The 26,590-nt window shown below is 37.8% G+C and overlaps 1 pseudogene; it reads left to right on the top strand.

Moving 5' to 3' along the window:
- LOC116635247 overlaps positions 1–26,342 on the top strand; it is a 33,354-nt pseudogene extending 7,012 nt beyond the window's left edge.
- Positions 26,343–26,590: the final 248 nt, after the last annotated feature.

The following is a 26,590-nucleotide window of genomic DNA, read 5'->3' as shown; positions in this document are numbered from 1 at the left end:
CTTCCTTCCTTCCTTCCTTCCTTCCTTCCTTCCTTCCTTCCTTCCTTTCTTTCTTCTTTCATGGCTCTGTCTCAGATGTTTCAGTGAGAGCAAGGTGTTTTTGGTAGTGTCATTCTTTTAATTTTAGGATTCTTCACACTTTGCAGAATCCTGCTTTGTCAGCTGCTGCTGTGTGTATATTCACAAGGGCAGTGTATAGGCATGGTCAGAAAATTGCCATAAGAATTAAGAAATTAAAAATTCTGAGAATAAATTTGGAGAAACTTGGGACATACAAATAGGAAGTTACTTATTGTATAGTTTCATTTAAGAATGAAGAAATACTAACAGTCTTAGAAAAAAAATTGAATACCAAGTATAGATTAGCCAAAGGTGTTTATGACACTGATGGGCACAATATCTACAGTTTATGATGAAGTAGTCGGGAGGAATGACAAAGATGAAAATATATTTCTGACAAGGAACTGATTAGGGACAATAAATAAAATACAAGAGAGTATGTGTTGTGGTTTGAACTGAATAAATTGTTAATACAGATAGGAGACAAAGAAGTAGCTGAGTCAGAGTACAAGAGTATGGTGAAGTAGCAGCATATTGATTCAAATACTAATACTGTTCTTTTTTTCTTGGAATTCTTAAAAAGTGAATTTTTATTGATGGGTAGTTATTGTTGGAGAATATTGTACTCTAGAGTGTTTACATAAGGGATAGAGAAAGGAGGTATTAATACATTATCTTATGAGTCTGACAGAGGTCTATAGATGGTGTGTCTGGGGAGCAAACCAGGAGACTTCTGGAACATATTTTAAATGTGTATAATTAAAGGAATTTCAAAGGAAGGCTAAATGGCCAGACCTTCAGGGATTCATAATTTTCTAAGTTTTGTATCAATAAAGAAGTACTGAATTAAGTATTTATGAGTGGGCAAATGTTGAGAAATGGTGCCTATGAAGCAAAAAAGCTTATAAAGTAATAATTCATTTTCCTCCTCTTTATGTTAAATCTGTGGACACGTAAAATAGCAGTGTGAGTTTCTAATGACCACAAGGGGAAGTGAATAACGATCTTAGGTGGTGGTGACAGTTAGTCTGCCTATCCTCAGCTTGGAAAAAATAGCAATATTTATTAAGTCTCTGAAATAATAAAAATAAATCCTCAGACCCCCATGTTTTGCTTTAAAGCCATCTAGATATTTGAGCAGCCAGGCTTAGATTCACAGATGTTCCATGTTGCACTGTATGGGAAAGGTGCTTTGAAAATGATACATAATTTAAAGTTAAAAATGAAGAATCTCTCTTCCTTCTACATTTCTGATCATAAGGAATTAGAGTTTTTAAATGAAATTTTTCAAACAGAATCTTGGAAGAAATCCAAGTTGTTGGCTATATTGTTACCAAGACCCAGTAGGTTTTATTGTTTTCCTCTTAATCTAATTTCAAGAGCATATGTATTCTGACAAGGTCTTTGGATACCCTCATTCTTCTTGTGAGGTTCATTTCTATAAAGTAGCCTGTCAGTTAAGCTAGAAGTACCAAGGAAAAAGAGGTGGAGAAATACTATTTTTGCTTGATAATAAAATGCCTTTGTTGGATATATTGAGTTGAAAAAAATTACAGGAAAGCCAGTGAGTGGATAGAAATAAGATACACATAGAGGAATAAAGAGAAAGAAGCCATCACATGTAATTTAAAGGAAATCAGGTTGTCAGAGGAAAGCAAATATTCAGGAAAGATGTGATTAGAAAAACTTCTTGCTGTAAGTAAATTGTTGGAATATTTTATTTTAGTCCTGCCATGATACACTGAGTATATAGGTATGTGGTCTGTATGTATACTTAAAGTTCTGAAATAAATGGACAAAAGAGGGTTGATTGTACCTAAGAAAGCAAAATAATAATATGTGATTCTTTCAAGTGAAAAATTATTTAAACTGGCAAATGGATAAAGGAAATGTGAAAAATCAGGCTTACTCTAAGTACCTGAGAAGGAATAAACTTGTAACCTTTGTAAATGATGATCTGTCAGGATTGAAGAATGTCATAGTACTCTTTTGCTAAATTTTAGTAGTGTGAGCCATCAGCACAATTGGTTATAACTTCCTACTTTGGGGGCATAGGCTGTAGATTTCATTTCCCACATGGGCTAGATAGCTAGAACATCTGGACTACTCGATAAAGAGTTTTGTAGCATGGCTCCTTACTATAGCCAGATGTGAGCTCTGGGTAACTGATATGTGGCCATCCTTGTACGTACAACCCAGGACTGAAGCTGTAGGGTATAGACATGAAGCTGTAGGGTATAGACATGCCATAAATTTAAGTGTATAAGGTCCTGTCTTTGGATAGTGGTGCAGATAAAATCCCATTGCAGTCTGTATATTGTTTTGTCAAGAAACAATTTTTCACATAGTATATATAACTTGCAGCAGAAGTTGATGGTGCTAACCCATGGTAAGACCCATTCTGTAAGTGGTGCTGCTTGCTTATCTAATTAGTTTGTTATCTCCATCTGTCAACTAGGTATTGTCTACCTATCTCTATCTGTCATCAACTTTGGACTTTATAATAGTCACTAAACCTCAGTAAGAATTGAGGACTATAGAAGCTTTCTGTACATTCAATGTAATAGGCATGTATCAAGATGCTTTTTTCAGTGCCAGAGAATTTTCAGTCTATGAAAAGTCTAGTGTTAAACACAGAGTTTCAACAACTGCATTTTTACTGTTCCAGCTATTGCATAGGTGTTTACTTGTAGAATTTTAAGATGATTCCATCTTTAACATACTTTTCAAAATGCCTGCTCCAGTTGCTAATGTCTTTAGGAAGAGTCGTACTATTTGTGTGGCTTCTGAGTCTTTTCACCCTCTCTAATCTTGAGAACATCTGTACTGTTCCTCCCTGATTTGGGGTGAGAAATAGCTTTGGTGAGCTTGAATTTTACCTAATTCAAGTACCTAAGTACAAACTTACAACAGTAGTAAATAAGGCATAGAGATCTAATACATAGTATAATGAATATAGACAATATTATATTATTATTTTTTTTAAGATTTTATTTATTTGACAGAGAGAGAGTGAGAGAGGGAACACAAGCAGGGGGAGTGGGAGAGGGAGAAGTAGGCTTCCCGCCGAGCAGGGAGCCCGATGCGGGGCTCAGTCCCAGGACCCTGGGATCATGACCTGAGCCGAAGGCAGACGCCTAATGACTGAGCCACCCAGGTGCCCTGACAATGTTATTTTAAATATCACTACGTATTATGATAAATATCACTACATTGGCAATCATATTATGATATATAAACATATCAAGGTAACACCCTAAACACCTTAAACTTATGCAATGTTACACATCAAATTTATTCAGCAAAAGATGAAGTAACAAATAAAAACAAGAAAAGACCTGATTTGAACAACATGAAAAACCCTTTGTCTCCTGTCGATTTTTCCTTGCCTTTTGTCTTTCCTGAATGGAATCATCCACCCCTTCTCTCCAGGAGGAGCATCAGCTCTCAGTCAGGAGCTCCTGGTGCCTTATTTAATAATCCCAACCAAGTATTCATTCAGTTACCCTTGTCTTTTCAGCCAAGTCTTGTGACAATGCCTCTGTATTTCTGGAAAAAAAAAAAAGAATGGGAGAAAGGTAGGAAAATAACCATCTCTTATAGTATATTTTATGGCTTATATGTTTGATTTCCTGTAGCTCTCTCTGTAGTCCTATGAAATAGACCATTTTACTGGTGATAATTTACTTGATAAAGAAACTAAAACTCAGGGACACATGTAAAATTGTAGGAAACAAAATCAAGAATTGTAGCATCCTTTTCTCCTTCCATGCTATCCCTATAAACCTTCTTAAAATGGTTGCTTCCCTAAGAAGGCTCTTGTATGACTTTAACTAGGACAGGAAAGGGTTATCACTTTAAGAAGGGAGAAGAGAATAGGTCCAGAAGCCACTGCCCATAATCTCCTATTAGGGATCATGCAGGGCTTGAAAAGGTGAGGGCTGCAATTATAACCTGCAGGAATTATAACATTTTCAAGTGTTAATTACCTCAGTGTTCCTGAAGCCCTGAATTATTGCTTGGCACAACTGAAACTGTCGAGTGTACAAAATAACACTGTCATAAATTTAAGAGTATAGGATCCTGTCTTTCAATGGTAATACTGATAAAATCCCATTGCAATTTGTACATGGTATATGTTGTTAAATACTTTCTGCATAGGTGTAATCGTCTGTTTGTCTATTAGTAGTAACAGAAAAATAGCTACAATAAATTTCCTAGGCTCCCAACAGGGATGTGTGTTGGGGGAAGGTAGAAGGAGTATGGAAAGAAGGTGTGTATAATTATGCATCTGTAGTAAATAAATGCCTAGCAAATAAGCAAGGCCTAGAATGTAAGCAATGACAAGAATGTCTTAGACTTATGGTATCTATTTGGATATGTCCCAGCATTTTAAATTGAAAATATTGCTGACTCTATACTTTGTTCTCCATTGTGTGTGATAATGTCAGTTGGGACATAAATGCAAACTTTTCAATGAGACTCAGCTCAATACAGGACAGCTTCACTTGGTGCAGGGACAGTTCAAATAGAATTATTTTAGGGAGTGGCCCATTTGAAGACATGGTGCTCATTCATCTCAGGAATCTTAAAACCCAGAGAACTTCATACTTTTTGTTGCACTATTTTATTTTTTAATTTTGCAGGCTTCTATTGACTGAATGTGTCCCCTTCAATTTCAAAAGTTAAATCTTAATGTTCCATGTGATGGTTTTAGGAGGCGGTAGGTCATGAGGGTAGAGCACTCATGAATGAGATTAGTGACCTTGTGAAAGAGACCCTTCGCCTCTTCACCATGTGAGGACACAGCAAAAGGATAGCCATCTCTGAACCAGGAGCAGGCCCCCACCAGACAGTGGATTTGCTAGTGCCTTGATCTTGAACTTCCCGGTCTCTGTGAGGAACTGTGAGAAATAAATTTCTCTTATTGATAAGCTACCCAGTCTATGGGAGTTTGTTATAGCAGCCCAAACAGATGAAGATATGGACTAAAGGCTTATGTCAACTATGTGAGCTTAATATCCAAATAAGAGGAAGTGGTCTCTGATTATGATAAATGCACACTCATGTTTGGGCATGAAAATGATACATTGGCCACATGTAGACATTAGTCAAATTAATCATTATCTTCCATTCTTTGTGTTATGTTACAGTTCTCACCTCCCTCCTTGTCTCTTATCTGGTATCTTCAGCTATTGTCACCTAAATGAACAGATTGTTCAAAGAATGCAGAATAGGCTCCAGACAACTATCCCAAGCACGCACCCACACATCGTCAGCGGTGTTATCAGCCTTAGCAAGAGAGTGCGGCATTTAAATCAAATTGATTTTTTGAAATCATGAGTTATTCATTGGAAAATGGGGAATGAAGATAACCAGATTTTTTTTTATCTTTTATTAAGGTAGATAGCATAATTCTTTTCTATAAATGGTTTGTTTGAAGATAACCCAGCAGTGGCTCAGAAACTATCTCTTGGTTAGACAAACAGGTGGCATAATCTTTTTTGTTATCTTAGTAAAATAATTATTTGCAAAAAAGACATGAGCACTTTCTCTCCTTTGTTACTAGGCTTCTTCCTTACTCTTATATAACTTAATGCTTTTCAAAATACTTCCACTATGGTATTTTATTTGATCCAAAGGGATGTTTTCCAGCTCTCAAAAGAACAGCAATAACAATAAAACCTTTCACAGTAAAAAGATAAATACAAAAGGCCTGGAAATGAAAACACAACTAAATGTAGCTGAAACTATTGAAAAATAAGGACTGTGAACCCTCCATCCCATGTGATAGGATGGTTCTTTAAATCAGGGCTGCATTAATTTACAAATAGCTATGTTTTAGGCACTGTTTACGTACTGTATGTGAGTTTTAAGTCATTTCATTATCAAAACAATCCTATGAGTTTCAAGTCATTTCATGACGAACACAACCCTGAACAGTGTCACAATCTTTATTTTATAGATGAAGAAACTGAGGCACAGAGATATTAAGTAAATTGTTCAAGTTATGCAGCTAGTAAAGCTAGAATTCAAACCCAAGGGATCTGTCACTCAAGGCTGCCTTTTCATGCATAGCTTATCAACAGAATTTGGTTTGGAGTGGAGGAAGAATTTATCTTTGAAAAACTCAACTGAAACACTGAAAATATACTTGTTCTCATCTAACTTTAATCTTTCTTTCCCCTCCTTTCTCTTCTAAGCAACACTGTTGAATGTTAATGAGTATATATTTTATTCAACCTCAACCAGTCATTTGGGGGTAATTAATCTGAGTTTTATACATCTAACCTCTCTTTTAATGAGTAAACTTTGAGCAAAGCATGCTTCTACCACTGAGTATTTGCTTCTGCTTATAGAGGTAAATGAGCAGCATATATTTGGTTCCTGTTTTGTTGTCCTTGTTACTGGATTCAGTAGTAAAGAGGAATGGTGAAATCATTAATCAGAGCATAACGATTCATTTTAGCAACGGATTGTGGGAACCCTGACACACACAGATACCTAAATGCATCAACAAAAGACAAACACAGACTGTGATTTGCACAACTGACACGTAGGCACTAGTCATTCTACAGCACAGACCGTGGTATTCAAATAGAAAACTGTCAGCAAGCCATTTGCTCTTTCAGGAATGACCAGCATAAGTATTAAGTATAATAACAGAATCAGGATGCTTTCCCCATCTCTGTTAATTTCACTTACCTTTTTTCCTTTTTACCTTGTTTGAGGTTTTGGGGCATCCTTGAGTTTTGTTTCACAGTATATCTGGTCATAGTTTCCCAAGATTCTGCAAATTTCTAGGAAATTCTTAAATTGCTTGTACATGTTTAAAAGAGATGAGGGAACAATGCCTTGCTTCAGAGTATAGTGCTTGAGTAGCCTGGGGTACAGGATTGCCCAAGGGGCTGTGGCTTGGGCTTAGGAAGAGATGCCTAAGCCTTTGACTAAGCTTTTAGGAAAATTTACACTGGAGGGCTCAGTGCCCCCCACCCCCTTTTGTGATGTGCACCATGTTTGAGTCATGGTGGATATATCACAATCCCCTAGAGATTGAGTATATACATGATAGACATACATGTGTGCACGCACATGCAGTCAGCTTTACCTCCAATCGTTCCAGCTTCACCTGCTGTTGGGGAGGGCTGAGAAACAGCTGTGAGGGAGGCACTGGGTTGGGGGGGAAGGCAGATCTGTCATGATATGTGACTTTTATACTCTAGTTGTAATCCTTGCACATGACATATAAAGGAATGTAACATGTCAGGTAAAAAAATTGCAAAAGCTTTAGAGCCAGATAGTCAAGGGCTTCAACCACAGCTCGGCGATTTGCTCCTTGTTTGTCACCAGGCAAGCTTCTCTTTCTAAGTCTCACTTTACTTTTTTGTGAAATGGGAATGGCACCACCTACCTTGTAATACTGCTGTGGGGATTTCATAAATATATACAGGGCTAAACTAGACCCCGATAAGTGGCAGTCATAAAATTAAGGAAAACAAATATTAGGATTTTTAAATTATACCTATTAAAGTATACCTATTAAGCAGTTTACTCAGTTGACTATTAAATCTTTCAAATGGGTAAATTATTGACTATTTTGACAGAATTAACTGGATAATTAAGTCAAAAGATTGAACCTGACTGATTTTTTTTTTTTTTAAAGATTTTATTTATTTATTTGAGAGAGAGAGAATGAGAGAGAGAGCATGAGAGGGGGGAGCGGGAGAGGGAGAAGCAGACTCCCTGCCGAGCAGGGAGCCCGATGCGGGACTCGATCCAGGGACTCCAGGATCATGACCTGAGCCGAAGGCAGTCGCTTAACCAACTGAGCCACCCAGGCGCCCTGAACCTGACTGATTTTTAAAAATTTAACTATTTTTTCCCTACTACACATATAAATCATTTGACAGATGGTGATTTTTTTTTTTTTTTGTTCCTTATTGATTTAGGCTTAGCACATAGTACACATGTTCTGATAGTTACCTAGCCACAGGAGTATAGCAACATGCATGGTTTTAAAAATACTGGCTGAAAGGGTTTATTTCTTCATATGTTTTTATAAATAGTGTATGGTAAGGAACCTTCTAAATCAGAAAGGAGAACATACCCTGGGCAATATGTGAGTCATTGTCAAGAACGAAGCACAGGACAAGAAACAAGTATCGGCAAGGGTATGGAGAAAAAGGAACCCTTGTGTACTATTGGTGAAATGCAAACTGGTACAGCCACTGTGGAAAACAGTATGGAGTTTCCTCAGAAAGTTAAAAATAGAACTACTTTATGATACAGTAATTGCATTACTGGGTGTTTGTCCCCAAAATATAAAAATACTAATTCAAGGTGATACATGCACCCCTGTGTTTATTGCAGCATTATTTACAATAGCCAAATTATGGAAGCAACCCCAATATCCACTGATAGATGAATGGATAAAGAAGATGTGATGTATGCATACAATGGACTATTATTCAGCCATAAGAAAGAATGAGATCTTGTCATTTGCAATAATATAGATGGAGCTGGAGAGTATAATGCTAAGCAAATTAAGTCAGAGAAAGATGAATACCATATAATTTCACTCAAATGTAGAATTTAAGAAACAAGTGGAAAGGGGAAAAAAAAAGACAAACCAAGAAACAGAACAAATTTATGGTACTGGAGAGGAGTGTGGGGGATGGGTGAAATAGGTGAAGGGGATTAAGAGTACACTTATCACAATGAACACTGAATAATGTATAGAATTGTTGAATCATTGTACTGTACACATGAAATTAATATAACACTGTATGTTAACTATACTGGAATTAAAATTAAAAACAGGGGTGCCTGGGTGGCTCAGTCGTTATGCGTCTGCCTTCGGCTCAGGTCATGATCCCAGGGCCCTGGGATCCTGCATTGGGCTCCCTGCTCCACGAGAAGCCTGCTTCTCCCTCTCCCACTCCCCCTGCTTGTGTTCCCTCTCTCAATGTGTCTCTCTGTCAAATAAAATCTTAAAACCTTAATAAATTAAAAAAAAGGAACATGCTAAGCATAGGATAGATTCTTAGCCTCCCCACCTTTTATCTTTCCCAAAGCAAACCAAGATAGGAAAATTGGAAAACATTATAGAATGAAATGATTAGAAATAGATAATGAGTGGTCTCCCCTACCCCACCCAGGATTATTTGGAAATATGAAATGTGCTTCTCATGTGTAGCACGCATGTGCTTTTTAATTACAAAATAAAGATAGAAGCATCTGAAACACTCAAAAGAGCTAGTTTATGAGTAATTCAGAAGGCTCAGAGAGGGATAGTATATGTATTATATGTAATTCACTGCACATGTAATGATTGTGCTTAGTGTCAGCCCATTAAGAAACATCTGCCTTCACAACTGCCACCAGACTAAATTATGTTTGTGCCTCAAAGGACATCTTCAGTGTAGATAAATAATATATGTTTAGAGATTTTATGGATTAACTTAAAATGTGTCTTATTTTTCAATTCTTTTGGAAACACACTACTCAGGAACATTTGACTTAACTTCAGTTCATTATGATTACGCTGTTTCTGACTTGAAAGTCTCATCCACAAAACCATTTCAGATCATTTCTATTAGCATGTCCTTAAAATAATTATTTAAAAAACTAATAGTCAGGCTCTTCTAAATTCATTTTCTTGGTACATTTTAATTGTTTCTACTATGGATTTTTGAGAACCATTTTAAGGTGAAGTTTAGGGTGTTACTTGTCAGAACTTGTAAAATGCTTAGAAAAAGCATTTCCAAAACATGCTATCATGTTGATTGTGACTAGTGAGGGCCCACATTTACATTAAAACAGCATTTTGTGAACAAGGCAAAATATTTTCCTCTAATCTTTGTTCCAAGACTATACTAACCTGTAAATGAAGGAGACTGTTTTAACCTCACCACATTTGTAATATTGTTACAATCAGTAGAAATCATATAGAAAGCAAATGGATTTATTAAAAGCACATGTATGTGTGTATTATGGTATCATATGTTATTTAATAATGGCTAAAGTTATTTCAGATATGAAAGGCAAAAGGTGTATCTTGGAGAATTTCTCAGATGGAAATTTTATAAAGAGATGTTAGTGAAAAGAAGACCTGCCTGGATCAGGCCGAGAACCTGAAATAATTTATGGGAATGAAGAAGAAGGAGGGAAGGAGTTTTCTTGGATTGGCCAAGGGTCTGAGAGAATGAGCATGTGCCTGGAGTCAAGGTGAATTGAAAAGAGCTGGCTTTGAGAATGGGCTCTGTCTCTCACTAGTTGTATGGTCATGAGGAAGTAATTTAGTTTTACTGGCCCTCAGTTCATTTATCAATGAGGAGAGAAGAGTTGACTAGTGATCTCCAGTGTCGTGTCCTACGCTACAGTTTGTCATGACATTATTCCAACATCCAAGGCTAGGCCATGCTCTGCATCATTGCTCCTTGGTTCTGTTAGGATAAAACCTGGGATTGTTTTTCCCAACACCCCTACTCTTCAATTGCAGTTTGCATGCTGCCACTTGAATTATTTGATTCATACCACCACTGCTTTTCATACTTTATAAAGTGTTGTTTTCAAGGACAATTTGGTATTTAAATGACCTTGTTTCCCAGAGAATGTATTATTCAGATATTGCCATCATCAAAATTACAGAATCATGGAATATTAGAGTGTAAAGGGCCCTTAGAGGAAGCTGTTGTTTAAGGGGATTTGCTTTTTTAAAATTTGGATCAACATTTATCCAGTGTGATAAAGCTCCAAAATAGAAATAGCTACACAATCACTGAGTTGAAAATGGAAGTGTCAATTTGGATACAATCTACTAATTAAGCTGATTGTTAGTAAAGAGTAGCCAGTCATAATTGTCAGCAGTTCTACTTTTAACATGGAACTTGTCCTACACTATTAGAGAATATAATTTAAGGAAACCGTTTCTGTGCATGTTAAAGATCAAATTTTATTGAAAGAAAACAATCAACTTCATCTTTCTATACCCCCTTCCGCTTCACAATCACAGGCATCATCAAAGCTAATGTTGATCAAGCCTTTTCTAGGTAATAGTGTCTTAGGTCAGCTTTCCCTTGAAGTAGACTTTAAGATGGAGATGGGTGTGCATGAAGTTTGTTGGGAAATGATACTGTGATCATCATCTGCATGAAAATGAGGAAAGCAGGATTAGACCAGAAAGAGAAGTTGGGCTTTAATGCGGTCTTCTCTGCCACTCCATGGGTAGCTCAGGACCTGGCCTTTCCGAGTTGTCTTGAAATGATACAGTAGATGTCATTGACCAAGCTTGGAGGTAGGATACCCCCAGGAAGAGACAGCTTTTTGACTGAGGGCAATTCCCAGAGAGTGACTCAGCTGAGAGCCATTAACTGCCAAAAACAGTGGAGGGAAGTCTGTGTGCCTGTTCAGAGATGGGAGCCCCATAATCAGGCACTGGTTATGCCCCTTACATGACCTATCTTGTATAAGCATAACAGTAACTATGGAATTAGCAATTATGATTTTCCCATTATTACCATGAGGAGATAAAGTCTTAGAGAATTAACTTGGTCAAGGTCATACAGCAGTAAGTGGGTGTGACCAGATTCTTAGCTGTCTGATCAAAGTCTGAGCTCTTCCTTCTCTCTCTTTTAAGGATATGACCACCTGGATAATGTCCACCTGAAATTATGATACCTTGAACTAGGTAATAGCTTTATAGTTTAGTTCCAGATTCATGACAATACCATAGCAGAGTTATGCCAATACTAAATACAACTTGATCATCTTGAACTATTTCTTTGAATCTGTATTACAGATCTGAAATAATATGGCACATTATTTATAGTAAGTAGTGGCCTTATCCCATACGGTAAATTATTTCCCATCTAACACTCAGTTTGTATACATATTTTGCTAAAACATGGCTCTTCTATTAAATCCCTGAATATCATTGTCTATAGTTCCAGAATTTGGGAAATGGTCCTTGGCTGGAACGGGGGGAACAGGGCTATTGATGTGGAATGTATATAATATCCATCTCTTAATTTTTAAAAGTAAGTCTCAAATGGGGCACCTGAGTAGCTCAGTCAGTTACGTGTCTGACTCTTGATTTTGGCTCAAGTTATGATATCAGGGTTGTGAGATTGAACCCTGCTTTAGGCTCCATGCTGAGTGTGGAGCCTGCCTGGGATTCTCTCTCTCCCTTTGCCCTCCCCCCATCCTCTCTCCCTCTCTCTAAAAATAAAAATAAGTCTCAAACAATATAATATAAAATGTCTTGATAAAAACTTACTGGATATCAGATGGATTTAACTTTTACAAAGTTAAAAAAGAATAATTGTGAGAGAGCTAGTGTTCAAAAAGTTGACACTAGCCCAACTCTTCTTTTGATTATGGGTCAAATCTTTAAATAAAATGGCATTTTCAACAAAACCAAAAGACAACCAACAGAATGGGAGAAGATATTTGCAAATGACATATCAGATAAAGGGCTAGTATCCAAAATCTATAAAGAACTTATCAAACTCAACACCCAAAGAACAAATAATCCAATCAAGAAATGGGCAGAAGACATGAACAGACATTTTTCCAAAGAAGACATCCAGGTGGCCAACAGACACATGAAAAAGTGCTCCACATCACTCGGCATCAGGGAAATCCAAATCAAAACCTCAATGAGATACCACCACACACCTGTCAGAATGGCTAAAATTAATAAGTCAGGAAATGACAGATGTTGGCGAGGATGCGGAGAAAGGGGAACCCTCCTACACTGTTGGTGGGAATGCAAGCTGGTGCAGCCACTCTGGAAAACAGTATGGAGGTTCCTCGAAAAGTTGGAAATAGAGCTACCCTATGACCCAGCAATTGCAGTACTGGGTATTTACCCCAAAGATACAAATGTAGTGATCCGAAAGGGTACGTGCACCCCAATGTTTATAGCAGCAATGTCCACAATAGCCAAACTGTGGAAAGAGCCAAGATGTCCATCAACAGATGAATGGATAAAGAAGATGTGGTATATATATACAATGGAATATTATGCAGCCATCAAAAAACCCCCTGAAATCTTGCCATTTGCAACGATGTGGATGGAACTAGAGGGTTTACGCTAAGTGAATTAAGTCAATCAGAGAAAGACATGTATTATATGATCTCACTGATATGAGGAATTTGTAATCTCAGGAAACAAACTGAGGGTTGCTGGAGTGGTGGGGGGTGGGAGGGATGGGGTAGCTGGGTGATAGACACTGGGGAGGGTATGTGCTATGGTGAGCGCTGTGAATTGTGTAAGACTGTTAAATCACAGACCTGTACTTCTGAAACAAATAATACATTATATGTTAAAAAAAATAAAAAAGGTAGTAGGAAGGGAAAAATGGAGGGGGGGAATGGGAGGGGGAGATGAACCATGAGAGTCTATGGACTCTGAGAAACAAACTGAGGGTTCTAGAGGGGAGGGGGGTGGGAGGATGGGTTAGCCTAGTGATGGGTATTAAAGAGGGCACATATTGAATGGAGCACTGGGTGTTATACGCAAACAATGAATCATGGAACACTACATCAAAAACTAATGATGTATGATGATTAACATAAATAAATAAATAAATAAAATGACATTTTTTAGTTGTAATTTCCCTCCCAGTAAATATGCTTATATAATCTGTGTTGATGTGACTTCCACACACACTGTTTTCATAACCAATGTGTATATGTCTAAATGATACTAAAACAATTAGCTTGCCTTTTAAATAATTGAAAAGACCTTTGGCTCATAGAGATAAAATTGTGAAAAGGAAAAATATTCACATTTAATTATGTTATTTTTCCATGTTCTCTAAACATTGGTAATTGAGGATTTTGCCTAGGTTTTGTACATTATGAGAAGGATTATGTTTCTTGTGTATTCTCAAACTGCATTAATTAGTATTCCTCTTGACTGTATGTGTCCGAAAGCCCAACTTAAGCTGGCTTAAGCAAAAATGGGATTTATTGATCCAGGTAAATAAAGAATCAGCCATAGGGCTTGCCTCAGGCCAAGAGCTCAGGCAACTCTCAAGCTTCCTTTCCACCTCTCACTTACACTTTCTCTGCCTTGATCAAAATCTCTGATTTGCCCTTCCTGCCTGATGGCAAGATGGTTGGAGCAGTTCTAGCTTATATTCTCTCCTGTTCAAGATCAGGAAAGAGCACTTGCCTCTCTCTTGGGAGCCCAGTAGAAGTCTCTTTTCTCATTGCTTCTGGATCAATCACTGTGGCCAAGTCAAGCCTAACCGAAATGCAGCTAGGAGTAGAGTCAATAGCAGCTAAGTTCCACAAGATGTCTCCATGAATGGGATCTCGGGGCAGCCTTTTCTCAGAGTGTAACTGGAAATTTTTTTCTTCCAAAGAATATGAGGAAATGAATGCAGAATAGTTAAACCCAGTGCATATCCATCATTACTACTTAAATCTATAGTTTACTTTTCAGAAAGCTGTTGCCAACAAACTTACAGCCTAAATCATGTGATATATTATATGCCCTAGGGGTCTGAAATGAAAATAAAGCAAGAAAAAATGTAAGAAATAAACTCTAACAGGAAAAGGAAGCTTCAAGAGAGAGGAAAAATATGCACAGAAGAAAGTCTCAAGAGCAAGTGTGAGTTATATGGAAAGCACTTTTAACTATTCATGAATGGTGAGTTTCTGTGAACCTTAAGAGATACTGTTTTATTAGGATGAGAAACTTCCTTTCAATCTCACTGTGAGTTGATAATTTTGCAAACTGTCTTTTAATGTTGCAGGAAAGATGTGGAATACTCCAGTCAGTTTAGAAAGTGTTGATGGGTGGCAGCTTGTCAAGGTTACTCCTGTCAATTGGAAGAGTCATGTTTAAACATGAGTGCATTATTCTCAATGTTTGATTTTTGTCATGATTTTTAATAGCTTTTGTGTTTGTTCCAGGGCGGGGGGGATGGAAAATATGTATATATAGTAGATGACACTTTCCATTAACCTTGCCAGAATATAATCTTATAATCTACCTACAAGTAACAGAGCTGATAGGTTTCTTTCCCTAGCAAGTTTTCAGAATTTATACATCCAGCTCTTTTGAAAGTTACAAGGGTGATTGTAATGGGTGGATTAGAAAAGATAATTCTAAACCTTGTTCCAGAGTTCTGCATAAACTAGTTTATATAAATTTCATGTTCACACATTGAAGACTGCTTTCAAATAAAGCATCTGTTTATGAATAAACACATTACGGGTGGCATACCTTTGATGGGTTTAAGCATCTTTCTCCTCTTCCAATCTTGAAATGGTTTCTCTTGCCACAGATGGGTATGAAAGCATTGGCTGTCAGAAAATGGTGGTGGTAAAGGTATTACAGGTAAAGGATCTTGAGTGAAACTACCCACTGTGGTTGAGAAACACTGGGGGACAAATCATGTGGGCAATTGGAAGATTTTCCTTTGGGCACATCCACACTGTGCCAAGACCACCTGTGGTGCTTCAGGGAAGCATTTGGTGCCCACTTTAGCGTAAGGAAGAGAGGTGCATGTAGGGATAATGAAGCAGTCGAGGCAGCATGGCAACAGTGGATTTAGAAGAATAAATTCTTCAGGGATCCACAAAGGAAATCAGAGTCTGGGGCCTTGTTGAGAGTAACTTCTATTCCCAAATTTAGGAACAAGTTTGCGGACTCTGAGAGTAATTGTTGGCATGTATCTAGGACCTCAGTCCTGGAGGGATTAGAATTACATAGCCAGAGACTCAGAACAGGAGAGTAAAACAGAAATCCAGTAATTGGAAGAGGGTACAATTGGAAACTTAGTCTCAGAAATAAAGCAGAAGTCAGGGTCTGCTTCATGAATTATGATCTGTGGTCCAGCGGCTTCAGCATTACCTAGATGCTTATTAGAAATGCAGTGTCTTGGGACTCTCCAAGATTAACTGAATTACAGTCTGTACTTCTGCATTTTGACAAGGTCTTCAGGTGTTTCATGTGCTCATTAAGATTTGAGACATTCTAGGACCCAAGGCCAGGGCTAGAAGGCCCAAATTTTGGCCTTGGTGCTGGATCTTTAATTGGTGAACTTGAAGGGCACTCATGTCTATAGAGCTCCCTCCTCATATGGACCCTGTCCCCAGTCCTTTTCTTCTATCTTTTCACTTAATCTTTACATCAACTTTGTGAGGTGAACATTTCCCTTATTTATTAAATCAAAGAATTGGTATTCAGAAGAGTTAAATAACTTACCTAGGATTAAACTACTTGTAAGTGATGGAAGGTGGACTTCTAAAAATCTTTCTTATTATGGAAATTTTTAAGGATGCACAAAAGGAGACCAATATTAAGAACCCTGTGTCCCCTCACTCAGAGCTTCAGTAAGTATCAACAATTTGCCACTTTTGTTTCATCTTCCCACATCCCAACTCATATACTTTCTTTCCTCTTACAATTGCCACTGCACTTGTAGAACCTAAATTGAATGTGGGCCTGGTTGACTCCACAAAGATTATATCTACCATGCATTTGACCATGCTAGTTACCTATTTGGAATTGCTATGATTGTTACAAGGATTGCCTCAGAGGCTGATAGGGAACAAAGCCCAGAGCCAGTATAAATGGAGCAAATGTGGGAGGGAAATGGAGAGAGGGAAGCTTCTGGAGCAAATGTGGGAGCAAAACGGGGGGGGGGGGAAGCTTTTGGAGCCTGAAAATCAGACCCAAAGACAGTTACTTAAAAGGGGTTCTATAGCCAAGGCATCCCTGTATGAGTAACACACTTCTTGCCTCCAGAAGTAGTTCATTTCTCAGTCTATAAACATTTGTGAAAATCTACACTGACACTCAGTTCTTTGGAGGTCATTTGAAACTTACGGTCATACACGGTGTTTCCTCTGTCTGGGATAGTTTGCACCCTGCCATCTAATTAAGTCTCTCTCAAATCCCAACATAAATCTTACTCACAACAGCTTTCCTTGACCACTGTTCCCCATGCCTTCCCACCATCATATACAAACATGGATTAAGTTGTATTTCATTCTGTGGACTCATCATACTTGGTAATTATCACAGCCTAGAATCTGAGCTCTGAGGGTTAGTGACTGGGTTTATCTTTTTTGTCACACAGTCTGCATGGCTTGTAGAAGACTGGCCCTCACAGGGACAGGACAGACAGAAGGTATGAGAACTTGGGGGTTCTTATTCTTTCCTTCATCCATCTATGAGAGAAAATTGTGGCATTGCTCATTTACTTTCTTCTTCTCCCTTGCTCTCCACTGAGGGCTCTCCCATTGCCAGACCAGCTCTTTGGGATGTTTGTTATACAGATTTCTTAGACAAATTGTAAGCTCCACAGGGAAATAGAAGAAACTTCTATAGGTGATTTTGGAGGAGCTGTAGAGTGTGAGGAAAACTAATAGTTACTACAACTTATTGCTTATGAAATGTCTAGCTCAATGTTAGATGCTCATGTGCTGTGTTATTTAATCCTCACATCAATTCTGTAAGGTAGGTATAATCACCATACAATAAATTGACTGTATCATTACTGATAAAATGGCAATACATTTTTGCTTCTGCCTGCCTCTTGACAAACCCTTATTGGCTAAAGCTTGATCTTTTAGTGAAGGAGACATGTGAGGAAATAAGAGAAAAGGCTCTAGGAATAGAAATAGGAAAAGTAGATTTCTATTCAGATATTACAGTTAGGCTACACGGTCTCTACTTAGCCCTGTGCAGTGATCACAGTATTGAATATAGAATGGTTTATCAGCCATTTACTGAGCTCCTGTATTGGGATAGAGGTTTGTATATAATTTAAGAAGCAATGGGGTAGAGCACAGTGAATGATTTATTTTCAACTCAATTCTGAGCAGGAACTGCTGTAGTTCTTTAATTCTTGAAATACCTTGGATACTTTTAAGCAGTTCTGATATTAGGATGAACTTGACACTATGTGCATATTTACTGTGGCAGTGCCCATCCCCCAAACAAAAACAAAGCCACTATTGACTAAACTGGTGGTGAATCTTAGAATTGATAGCATCTTAGAGAGGGGAAAAAAGTAGTTTTTAAGAACATTTTCTAACTTGATTTAATATACCCTTGCTATAGATATAGAATATGAAGAAGGCTCAGGTTAGAGGAGAATAGAGAGCCACGTCGTAGTCATTACTGGGCTTAGCAAATCAACCAGTTAACATTTGAACCTTTCCTTGGGACTCAGTAAGTTGTCAACAGTTAAGATCTGAGTTACAGAGTACAGAAATATCTTTGATTAACCAAATTTATCCTTTTAGGCATATAGTATAGGGGGTGCACAAGTTCTGTAGTAGAGAACAGGAAATTGACTTCAAAGCTATTTTTAAGGTCATTTTATATAATCACAAGTATGATAAGCTGCCTCACAGTCTTTATTCCAAAGAGTAGATTGGTCATTTTGAACATACCTATTGCCATCTTCAAATTGTTTCTCACATATATATATCATTATATATATTCTATATGATGGTGCCTGAATTTACTGGCTACTTCTTGGCAATTAGTCAAGATGATGATGCCTAGAGTTGGAAAACCATGTGAGTTGTCTTTGCTTTTTTATTGTGTTTTGTTTTCAGAATAAATTGTCACTATCTTTTTAAAATTCCCTTCATACAAAGTGCACCCTTTGGAATTATTGATCACTATAGTTACAAGCATTTGAAACTTATGTGAATGCTATAAGCATGTACTCAGTGCCACACTATGCTCCCAGGTCAATTGCAAACATAGAGAACTGGTTTGGTACTATCAACTTGTCTCCTGTATGCTTACATTTTGTATACATGCATGGATATAAATTTGTGCAGATTGTATATGTTCCTGCTGGTTCTGGTTAGTTCTGAAACTTCTGGAAATTCTGAATGAATGACTCTATGCAGAGTAGAGTTACCAAACTTCAGTGTAACTCAAGAAAGGCTCCATTTCATTTAGACTCAGGTATTTTTTAGAGATGCTGGAGGTGAACCATCAAAGGGTAGAGAATTATCAAATGGATCCTTTTGACTTTGGAGTCTCTTACACCCAAATTGGTGGCACTCTACCCAGCCTTGACAATCTCTAAGGAATAGACTGGAATAAACCACCTGGTAGTACAGACATCTGGTAATTCTCATCCTAGGATATTCTTAGCAACCCAGCCTATCTTCTGATGTAATATACTTGCCATTCTGTCTTAAATTTTAAGCAGAAAATGCTGTATGTTGTTTAATGATAGGGAGTCCTTGCTCAGTCTTTTGTACACAAGGCTAAAATTTCCCAACAAATCAGTTTCAGGGCACTATCTTCCTCTAGTGTATTTTTCAAATGTGGGTCATTTTTACTATTTGTCTCTAAACCATCTCCAAGTTTCCTTTTTATTCAAGTGCTGGTTCTCAGAACGGAATACAGTCTTCTTTATGGGAATGATTTTCCCCAGCAGGAGATATTAGTACTCACTGGTGTTGGTTTGTCTGTGTGGAAGAGGCCTGGGTTTGGAGTTACATAATATGGTTTCCAGGTCTAGTCCCCCACTGATTTGCTTGGCCTTGAGTAAGTCCCTTAATAATTTCTTTTGGAAGCAGTTTCCTTGATGACAAATGGGAATGGTTATTTCCCCCATGACTACTTGATAGAGATGGTATAAGGATACATTTAGGTGGAAGTTATGAAAGTGCTTCATAAAAAGTTAAAATGCCTGCACAGGTGCGAGCTATTATTAACGAAAAGAAGTTTGAAAAACTCAGATCCTTCACCCAACCTTCATTTCTCCAGGGATAAGAATGCATTTTTAGATTATATGTGTACTTTATTTCATAGGATCTTTTTAATCATCACATTAAAGGGTTTCATTAGGACTGTCACTATTAATTTTATAACAGTATGCTGTACCAGATCAACCCTTAAAATTTTGATTGCCCCCTTTTGACTAAAGACTGCTGGAGGAGTTTACAATCTGCTTCCATATTTGTAAAGCACATACCAAAGCATGTCAGGAAGTCACACACTTCATTAAAAGACTTCTACCAGGTCTAATGCATGCTTATTATTTCATTAGTGGAAGAAATTATGTGTGATGCACAACCTACGTCTAGATCATCAAGTCAAATGTATGGAAGTTTGTGCTAATTGAATTCTAAGATCTTTCATAGCACAAAATTTTTAGCAAAAAACTTGGGCCCATTGAAGTTTGAAGGTGTTATTATTTTATATAAAATCCATATAATTTCAAACTATTTTCTTATGAAGAGCTGACAATTTCTAGCACATACTATTTTGGACAAAGTTTACAATATTACACAACTTTATTTTGGGGGATTCATTTTAAATTCCATTTAGCCATGCAGACAATTAGAGGGTTTTTAAAAAAATAAATATGACAGGTGGATTTCTGAAGTATAAAGCAACATGCAAGCTTATATATTTTCATAAAAGCACTTTTAGGGAAGTGTTCTATAATGTGAAGTTGAGAGCTCAAATTAGATATAATGAAAAGATGAGGTTTTATAAGAGTTATGTAATTCACATAACAAATATTTACATAAAAGTAAGTACAAAATTGCAAACATATTTGTTCTATCCTCTGAATCATCAAGTTCAGAAAATTTCTTACTGGAATAATTATAAAATTCCCAATTCTGAATGTTAATAAAGAAACACATATAGGCGCAATATGAGAAATGTAATTCTTCCTTCTGAGAAGCCATGAAGGAATAACATAGCTGCCCCTTGGGGATTGTCACAGCATCCCTAGAACTCCTAGAAACAGAACTAAAACTGCCTCCCCTCACTGGCATCGAGTTTTCTTTTCACACTTAGAGATGCTTACAACTGGACCACAGGTTAGTGAACTATTCTTAAATGTCCCTACCCTCCAGTCCTCAAAAAGGCAGTAATATTTTAAGGTGCCTTAAGGAATATGTCCTTTTAATAACTAGTATTTATGCCATCCTAAGTTCCATCAATCTAGCTTATGTGTGAGATGATTACGTCCTCTCTTTAAGCTCATAATAGAAATTTTATTCCATCTGTTCAAGTGAGAGAAAGGTAATGTGTTTTGTTTTGTTTGAGCTGGTATTATTGTAATTGAATTATTTTTTTCTAAAATCTTTTTACTTTATTCAAGCCCTTTTGTTTGCTTTCTTGCCTTTTCTTAAATATCCAATTGATGTACAATCAACATACAGATTCACCCTAGTGTACATTTCAACGAGTTGTCTTTCTTCCTTTGATTTTATGCACCACTGCCAAGCCATGCCTGTACCTGAGGAACCTGGAACCAAACACACACCCAGTATTTTTGTCTCTTCCCACAATGCAGCCCCAGCAAAGGGCCTTGACTAATTAGTTCTGACTAGTTCTTGTCCATCACCAAAGATTTTAAGCTGAATTTAACAGAATTGGTATGGTGAAGACATGTGTCTTTAGCTAAATAAACAATTATCAGAGGATGGAGAGGAGGGATGCTCTTTATTCCTTGCCATTTATGGAAATGGGTTCTTTATCTCATCACATGTTCTGCTTCAAAACTATTCAGAGTTGAGCACTCTGGAGATAGGCTTTGATCTTTGCTATCCTCATCTTTTACTGAAGACTTTCAACTTTAAAACATTTGATGCCCAGACCATTACCAAGTTCACATTATATGCTTTAAAATTAATCATTTAAAATTAATGATTAAGCCTCTATATCAGCCAGGATTCATTACCTTGTGTTGTGATCACAACCCCAAAATCTCAGTGGCCAAACACCAAATACAGCTTACTTCTCAAGCTTGTTATATGTCTGTTGATAGAGTTCTGTTCATTGTTAACATGCAGGGACCAAGGATGACAGAATTTCCGTTTCACATGTGTCTTCGTAATTACCATAAGGGGGTAAAGGGAACAAGACAATCCTGTGCTTGCTTCTACAGCTTCTCAGAAGTGACATATATTACTTTCACTTATATTTCATTGACCAAACAAGTCCCGTGGCCATGCCTAACTTCAAAGGGTTCAAGAAAATACGATGCCTCTCTCTGTCTGGAAAGAAAATATATGAAGAGCCCTCTTAGGAAGCATGATAAAAACAAAGAATTAAGCAAAAATATACATTTGGGTCATCAGCTTAAAATATTAGCCACACATAATGATACATGTTAATTGGAGAACTCTGATATTCTTAAAAAAAATAGAATCAAAACTACAGCCTCACTCTGGAAAAGAAATACAACTTTTAAGTTACATGTCTTATGGTGATTTTTTCCCTGTGTTTTTTTCTTGTTAGATATGTGTTTCTGGCCCTGTCCATGTTGTTTCCTTTCAATTACATGATGACAAAGCTACTTGTACTCTAAGTTTTAGTCCATTATGGGGTATGTTACACAGCTGTTACTCGACTGGGATGGTGACAGACTATTATTAGCTTCCATAACGTATCGTTATTTTCTGATGGACTTGCCAGCAGCAGTGAGCCAGTAATAGCAACTGCAGGGGTAAGAACTGTGGAGGTCCATCTGGAAGTAGATCACAGACACACACAGTCACGAGACGGCATCTGGGCTGCAGAGAAAAAAGAAACTCTGGGTTAGTTTACCAGGGAGGGTGGGAAAGAGTCATACAGGAAGCACTATTATCCATGAAATTCCATGTTATTTTAAAATATTATATAAGCAAAGGCTGGTATTTACACAAACACTTTTCTCTCTGAAAATCTCACAGGGCAGGTGCACACCCCATGACACCCTGGAACCTAACCTTGGGTTTAGGGAAAAGGAACTTTGGCAAGGGCATTCATCTTACTCCTTTTTCTTTTACTGAAAGTGACAGGGCAACTTTTTACTGAAAGTTACAGGACATTCTGTAGCGAAGGAGCCACTTTCAAAGTCTTATCTTAGAGACTTCTTTAAAGAATCACTGTCATCCCAGAGGAGATGAGAAGACTATCAATGTCTAATCCTCTTGTCTCTACAGTGAACAAACTTCAGCTGTTTATCAGGACGATACTCTCCAGTCAAATCCATTATAGTCATTGGGTCTTTACTGACTCAATTCGGGAAACATTTCTTGCATAACAGAGTTTTGATACCTTAATTTGTTTTATGAGTTTTTAGATATTTATTAGGAAGTTCTCATTTTACTGATTAAGAAATCTGAGACCCAGATTTTGGGCTACAACGTGTGTCTTCTTTTAGGAATTCAGTGTTTCTACTGCTAGGTGCTGCTGCGGTGAATATAGACCTGTTCTCAGGAACTGTGTATCTATGAGAGGAGGAAATGACAGGTGGACAAACAATTAAAAGTGCAGAATACTTTGCATGCAGAAGGCAATACTATATACCATGTATTTAGTTCTTAATATATCTAGGCATTACTTTTAGGTCCAATTTAAAAAATTTCCTTTACTCCCCCCAAAACCCACAACTGACTGATAGAAGCTAAGCTTTAGAGATGCCAAATAACTTGCCAAATTTATTAGTTCACAGCTAATAAATAGTGGGCCAAGGATTGGATCTTAGGTTTGAATCCAAATTCAGGTGCTTAGCTACTTTACTAAGCTGCCTTAATAAAGATTTTGATAGGGAAAAAGAAATATGAGGTAGGTAGAAATAAGAGCTGCAAGGTGCTATGGGTTCAGAGGAAAGATGGGTTCCTACAATCTACAACATTGTCTTTAAGCCTTTTTGTCCTCTTCTTACCCTGACTCTGGTCTGAATTGTCTTATATCCTGCATTGTTTATTAATTTATTATTTCTACTGATTAGAGTTTTTCTCTGCTGCTTTCCATTCTTCCTCCCTCTGACTTGAATGTAAGCTCCATGCAGGCAGAGATATTTGTTTTATTCATGGTGAATACCAAATGTCTAAAATAATACCTGGCACATAGTAAGAGCTCCACAAATATTTGTCAAGTTTAATATCTTAATAACCTTACTTGGGAGAAATACCGCCTAGAAGGCATAACAGAATTTCCAGGTGGTCATGAGATTTTTAGTTTCAAAAATGGAGACAAAAGTATAAAAAGTATGAGGATTCTGCCCAAAGCAAATAATCTTCAAAATCTGGGTGTGACCAGGAATGTATTAGAAATGTATATATTACCTGCTGCTGGTGGTTGAGATAGCTGACAATGGTATCCTTATGTGATGTGAAAGAACAGCTGTCCAGTTTATATTTTCTTTTATATAACTTAGATTTTGAGTAACATTTTCTTTTTTTAGAGAGAGCTAAAAGGCAATTTGAGGAGTTTTTCCTTTGCTCTTGTTCTCCCAAATCTGTCTTTTGAGCCATTTAGATCTGTTGACACATAATTTCCTCTGCCTTTACTTACCATTAATGCAGAGTCCCCTTCTTGGTTTTCATTGCTGGTAACTAGATTCTGTTGGTGAACTTTCTTTGCTGAGTGAGTTCAGGCAAGTTGTTGTGACTTCCCACCTGGGTTTCTGTGCAGATCTGCAAAGAAACCAGGGATTGGCCATAATTCTTGGTTAGGTTTCAGAACCAAAGATGGCAATGGAATTGTGAAAGACACCATCTGTTTGAGTATAGAAATTACTTAGCTCTACTAGTAACAAGTGAAATCTGAAGTGTTTTCCATTTGTGTTGGAAATGAAAGTGTTGGAAGCCTTCTGAGATTTGTGGAGGTGATGCTGAACTCAGGGACTCAGTCAAAAGCCTCTAGTGCTTCCCATCCTTTATTTCTCATCTGTTTGGTTAAGGGATTAGAAATGAGGTCCAGGTGGTTACGTTTTTTGCTTAGATTTTGAGGCATTGGTACTTTGAGCTGTTGAGAACATTAGAAATAATTTTCTGAAGGATGACAGTTGAAGGCAGACTAGACAGTCCACAGTCAGATCACAATATTCAAGCAGCTAGACATGAAGCAGCTACCTAAACGCAGGGCCAAAATTGGGTGAACGTTTAGGAACCAACTATCAACAAGATTGAGTTGGGAAGACAGTTTGGACCAGGGGAAGAATAGCTAGCTGTGGAATTCTGAGGCAAGGGCAAAATGCACTTTTGTGTGTTTCCTGTACAACCTTGTATGTGCACATCCGGTCCATATAAATTGACTTAAACAGAATAAAATGTATCTTGACAAGCAGAAAGAAAAATTAATGTCCTCCTCACTGAGATGACAGCCAACACAGACATTTTTCTTGCCACCTCCCCTGGAAAAGTTCTAGGATGTTCTATTTTAATAGAACCCAAACCTTTATTATTCATCCTCTCTCTATTTCCTTCCACTACGAAGCATAAAGATTCCATTAGTAGGCTTGTGAGTTCAGACATGAAGGAAAAGAGAGCTCTGCTCCTTTATATCAAAGTTATGTATCTTGGTATTAGTAATTTTTAGACTAAATGCCAAGAAATCTGCTAATGGGATTTTCCCAAGATTATATGGGCAATAAACACCTTAACAGAACCTAAAGAGTCGTCGCAAAAATTAGGTGTTTGTACATAATGCTGTACTTTTAGAATAGGCCCTATTTATTGCCTCTCAGTGGATATTAAGCAGTATAAACTAGAAGTAGCATACACTGACACCTGGACACACTGGACCCCAGAGAGCATAAAGCAGGACTTCCTGAGGAAGCTGAGTCCTTCTTTGCTGGATTATTGTCTGTGGTGTTATAGTAGGTTCCTCCTGCTTCTCATCTTAAGTCACTGACACAGAGGAGAGGAGAGTTGATACTGGAGTCAAATTCACATTGCTAATGCCCACTGTACTGTCTTTGCTTTTAGTACTAAGCTCCACATTTAGTGAAGTGTGTCTACAGCCAAGGACAGCCATAGGCTTCCTCTTGATTGCCAGATCAATTGATTTGCAGTCTGAGAGCATTTAGGCTCAGGGGATTGTGCTGTGATGGATTAGCAATTTGCCAAGGGTGTGGATGGGAAAGTGAGTTTCAGTAGCCCCTTAAAACTAATATCTAAAGTTAAAGGACAGAGCTCACAGTGCCACTCACAGGTCACAGACTCTGTTCCACTCCACGCGGCTCCACCTTGGCAAAAGTGTTCAGCCATACAGAGACTGAGCGGTGCATTGAGTCTCTGCTGTCTCCTGGAAGTACGCTGGATGGAAAGTTAACAGCTACAGACCCTTCAAGAGCAAGTTCTTCACCTTCATGAATACAGACCTGGTTGCCTTCACAAAGAACCAGAAGGATCCCAGTGTCCTTGACGGCATGATGAAGAAACTGGACCTTAATGATGGGCAGATGGATTTCCAAGAATTTCTTAATCTTACTGGTGGCATAGCCATAGCCTACCATGACTCCTTCATGATATCTGTCCATTTCCAGAAGTAAAACTGAGGAGCTCTTGGGCCTGGCCTCCAGACCACCCACCCCGTTTCCTTCCAGCCTTCCAATTATCTGTTCCTCACAGAGCAAACACCCCTGCTGGTAGTAATAAAGCAGTAGCATTGTTAGAAGTGCATGCACACACAAATAAAATAACTTTTAAAAAATAATAAAGGACAGGGGCGCCTGGGTGGCTCAGTTGCCTTCAGCTCAGGTCATGATCCCAGGGTCCTGGGATCGAGCCCCGCATCGGG

Source organism: Phoca vitulina, unplaced genomic scaffold (assembly GCF_004348235.1).
Source record: "Phoca vitulina isolate PV1807 unplaced genomic scaffold, GSC_HSeal_1.0 scaffold10, whole genome shotgun sequence".
NCBI classification, from domain to species: Eukaryota; Metazoa; Chordata; class Mammalia; order Carnivora; family Phocidae; genus Phoca; species Phoca vitulina.
The sequence above is the reverse complement of the archived record's forward strand: the minus strand, read 5'-3'. Positions and strand labels throughout refer to the sequence as shown.